The sequence below is a fragment of the Limulus polyphemus genome, unplaced genomic scaffold (genome assembly GCF_000517525.1).
Source record: "Limulus polyphemus unplaced genomic scaffold, Limulus_polyphemus-2.1.2 Scaffold847, whole genome shotgun sequence".
Classification (NCBI taxonomy): domain Eukaryota; kingdom Metazoa; phylum Arthropoda; class Merostomata; order Xiphosura; family Limulidae; genus Limulus; species Limulus polyphemus.
Window position 1 is genome coordinate 163310 of NW_013666457.1, and position 4352 is coordinate 167661.

Here is a 4352-nt window from a genome sequence, read left to right on the forward strand (position 1 = left end):
GGTATCTAGTCAACACCCCGCACCGCCAACTCTTGGGCTACTCTTTTACCAACGAATAGTGGGATTGACCGTCAAATTATGACGCTCCTGCGGCTTAAAGGGCGAGCATGTTTGGTGATTCGAGCCTGCGACCCTCAGATTGCGAGTCAAGCGCCCTAACCACCTGGCCATGCCGGGCCAGGATTGAACTACTCTTCTATTAAAGTTATTTTTCAGAAGTTGGCAGTGGGTTCAACTGTTGAATAGCTGTCTTTCCTTTTGTTCATCATTTCCAAATTAGGGATAGCTATGCGCAGATAGTCTTACTTGTAGCTATGCGCAAAAAATCTATAACAAACAGAATGTAATACGAGATCAATAAACAGATGGTTAGTTCTTACCTTCGTCATAATACTCTCCGCGTCATTACCGCAGTGGGCACGAAGAAATTCCTTTAACGTAAAACTGGGGAAATACTGCTTCCTACAACGTTCAATAATGTCATCAAGCTGCGGGAAAAACAAAATGGTGAATCGAAAATAAAAAAGAAAAGCGAAATTACTTATATTTGAATAAACAGGCTGGAAAAACGACAAAGCTTAATCATAATATCCTTGTTCAATAAAATATATAACTTAATATAAGCTATTTATATTTACTTTAAAAACACTCGGATTTACTTAATTTTTTCTTTCCGCTTATTTCTAGATAGAAGAGAAACTTTTAATATGTCTCTGCGTTCAAAAGAAAGTATCCTTATCGACATTTTTAATTCACTGAAAGCAAATGATAAGATATAGGTTTGTAACTTGTAGTGGCATTTCTATTTTATTTTTTTTTTTTTTTGTAGTGGCAAAGAAGGGGCAGAAAAAATTGACATTTTCATGTCACTGGAAGTCACAATGTAGAGAATTTTAAACTCTTAAAAACCTAAATCATGATATGGGAAGCTGATGGGGGACAGAGCTCTCCAAATGTGGATCTGTTCCCCAACACTAGCCCGATTGACACGTTCCCCGTTACTGGAATATGACATATCTACTAAAACTTTATGGCTGTTGCAGTTCGACTCACGAGTTCCTCCTACCCATTAATTGTATGGTTTCAAAAACAGATTCACATTTTTCAAACCCACAGTATTGTGTATCGTGTTGTAAACAAGCGAACATCTTGAGTAAACCTTCCTACCATATAACACCAACTTTCATCTCTACAGGGATGTATTTATGGAAAATGTGGTGTTGGTATAAAATTCATGTAACTGGAGGACTACTTTTCAAACCCTTCACCTTAGTCGAGATTTTTAAAACTTGTTTTCTAATTAATAACATAATAAATATTTCAAAAATATACCATAATATCTATAACTTGATTTTAAAAAAACACAAAACAAGAGAGAATCCCCAATAGACGTGTCACTTGAAATTCTTTTAGGCAGGATTAAATTAATATATGAGACCTTTTTTTTTCTTTTCTTTTTTGTGCGCCAGCAATACCAAGCGTGGGACTCTCGTACACCAGATTCGATTTTATTACTAATTAAGACCTCTACCAGCCTACCATCCAATTGAAATTCTTTTAGGCAGGATTATAGTAAATTAATATATATGAGACCTTGGGCGTGGTCAAATTGGTCAAGAGATGACGGAGCTATGAGTTAAAAGTTTGTACTTCAAAAAAATAATTAACTCAAAACCATTCTATGAGTGCCGGTATTTAATACTGGCTTTAATATTATCTGTATGCTACCACTAAAAATCAAACACAATCACACCACACACAACCATACAATAGACAATCGTACAGTCTTGCTATAACCACCACACACCACAGCTATCGTTGTACACAAAGCATCTACACTACACACAACTAAAAAAACCACTGCTATATAAGCTCTAGATTCTAGAACGTGTCGTATGTAAAAGTTTTAAAAGAACTAATTGCTAAAAACCGGATTAGATTAAAATATATTACAACACGACCTTTCATCACCGTTAACATGGCATCGTCTCACGAAATGTTGTATTGTGGTGTGTTCTTTCATCTTGTTTTAGTTTGTTTATAGTTTTTTTAAGCTAGACATATCATAATCACCATAGTTAGTCTGTAAACACATTATCTACACAACGAATAATCTCAGTGTGTTATGTGTTTACTCGTGTTACCGATAGATGATATGAGCTTGTAATGTTACTGCTCTTAGAAAATGTATTGAAATATATCATGTGTTGCCTTGTGTTAGAGACATGAGGTATGTGTCGACTGTGTTATTGATTGAAGATATTATGTGTTGACTTGTGTTAATAATAGAAGATACTATGTGTTGACTTGAGATACTGAAAGAAAATATTAAAATACGTGTATAGTTGCTTTATTTTATTACATTAGTTACAATTCTGAGTGGATAAGCCCTATGATCTTAATAAAGACGAATTAGCACCAAAACGAAATCTTAAACAATTTAAAATTAGTTAATAATAAGCCGATAAAGAAAAGCGTATAGTTACTCTGAACAAACTAAAATTAAAACTCTATAATTCACACTACTGTGATCTATACTACAAAGTTTTTAATGGTAGAAACGGATCCAACACAAATTAAAGAAACTAAACTACAAAACTGTTTGCTTACTAAAATCGGGAATTGAACATAATAGAAATTAGTGGCCGTGTTTGGTCCTTCGATGAACGATAGAAAGCATACTAAAACTGTCTTTCATTGATAGTTAGTATGCAGAGTTTTCGAATAACACAAGTTTTGCGCTTATCTCTTCACTTCTTGCAGAGAAAAATCATCATTAGAAAATGGGTTCTCACGCCCGATTGTGTATCAAGATTTCGTTCAAAGAACACAGCCTTTAGCAAGGTAGCTTATCTATGAATCCTATGTTCTCTCAGTGACGTAGTCTCACTTAACACAGTGTGATTCTAACAAATAAACGTCCTGGTAACGCATGACAGTGTCAGGCTGGAGATGTATGTCTTTAGTGTGAAAGGATTAGTGGAATAAAAAGGCAATGAGCTAGTTAATAAGATTTACTGACCTCAAATTCCTTATATATCTTCATAACTTTGTCTCTCCTCTCGAGAAGCATTTCGTCTGGTTGATTTGACGGGTCTGAAAAGAAGAACAATAAGATACAGCCTTTTTGTTGCTGTGTGTAATAACATAATTATACCCAATAATAGCAGTAAGAAATTGTAAACAATTACTATAGCGTGTTCGTGGTAGCAAAATGTTACAAAAACCGGCTACAACTTCAACCCCACCAAACCACTTCCCCCAAGAAAGACGGGACAAACAAGATGTTACAAAAAACTGGCTACAACTTCAACCCCACCAAACCACTTCCCCCAAGAAATACGTGACAAACAAGATGTTACAAAAAACTGGCTACAACTTCAACCCCACTCAACCACTTCCCCCAAGAAATACGTGACAAACAAGATGTTACAAAAAACCGGCTACAACTTCAACCCACCAAACCACTTCCCCCAAGAAAGACGTGACAAAAAAGATGTTACAAAAAAACCGCTACAACTTCAACCCCACTCAACCACTTCCCCCAAGAAAGAGTGACAAACATTAGATTCAGCTTTAGAACTTCAGATGACAAACAGCTCACGGGTGAAGACGAAAAGAAGATAATCTTTATGGCGTTTTGAATTTAGTGTTTTAAAACTTAATAACGGTCACTGTACAGTTCTAACAGCAATAATTAATGTGGTACAGGCTCACAACTGAGTACGATAGGAGGCATAAATCCAGTTTAATTATCCCATATTTTCCAACCTATACGTGTTAATAACTAATGCATTTCCTCTGAACATCATAAACTGCCATCTCGTCTGTGAGTCCTCCCCCTCCACGGCTTAGCGATAAGCTTAAAAGCTTTTAACGCTAAAATTCGAGGTTCGATCCCTACGGAGGGCACAGCGTAGTTGCCCATTTGGACAGATTTGCGTTTGAATAAACTCTGCTATAAAGATTATCTCATTCAAAATGTGCTACTAACTTCGTATTTTAAAAATATTTACCCACATCATTTAACTACTTATTTTGCTGTCAGTGTAAATGCACGTGGTAGTAGCCATAGTAACTACATAGAAGCCTGCATTTTGCACTTCAGAAATTATTGGTAAAACACACACACAAATTGAGCACTGACACCAGGAGATAAAAATGTGGGTTCCGTCGGAAAAAGTAGTCCCGACTCTGCGTGTAGTTACATCGTGCATTCTATTCACAATATTTTGGTTACCTGACCATCACTACAGCTTTAATCAATTTCGAACAAACTTGGCAGTCAAGAATCCGTAGCGAGCTTTTAAACTGTAAAGTGTAAATATATATATATATATATATATATATTG

At 35.7% G+C, this 4352-nt stretch overlaps 1 protein-coding gene across 1 annotated transcript in view; it reads right to left on the reverse strand.

Moving 5' to 3' along the window:
- Nucleotides 1-4352, reverse strand: part of LOC106460840 (sodium- and chloride-dependent GABA transporter 2-like) — a 92136-nt gene that overhangs the window by 10323 nt on the left and 77461 nt on the right. Inside the window, exons 13-14 of the mRNA XM_022387643.1 lie at nt 3023-3096; nt 381-488 (exon numbers count right to left, since the gene is read on the reverse strand). The gene's annotated coding sequence lies outside the window, so the exon portion shown is untranslated. The remainder of the gene's footprint in view (nt 1-380; nt 489-3022; nt 3097-4352) is intronic.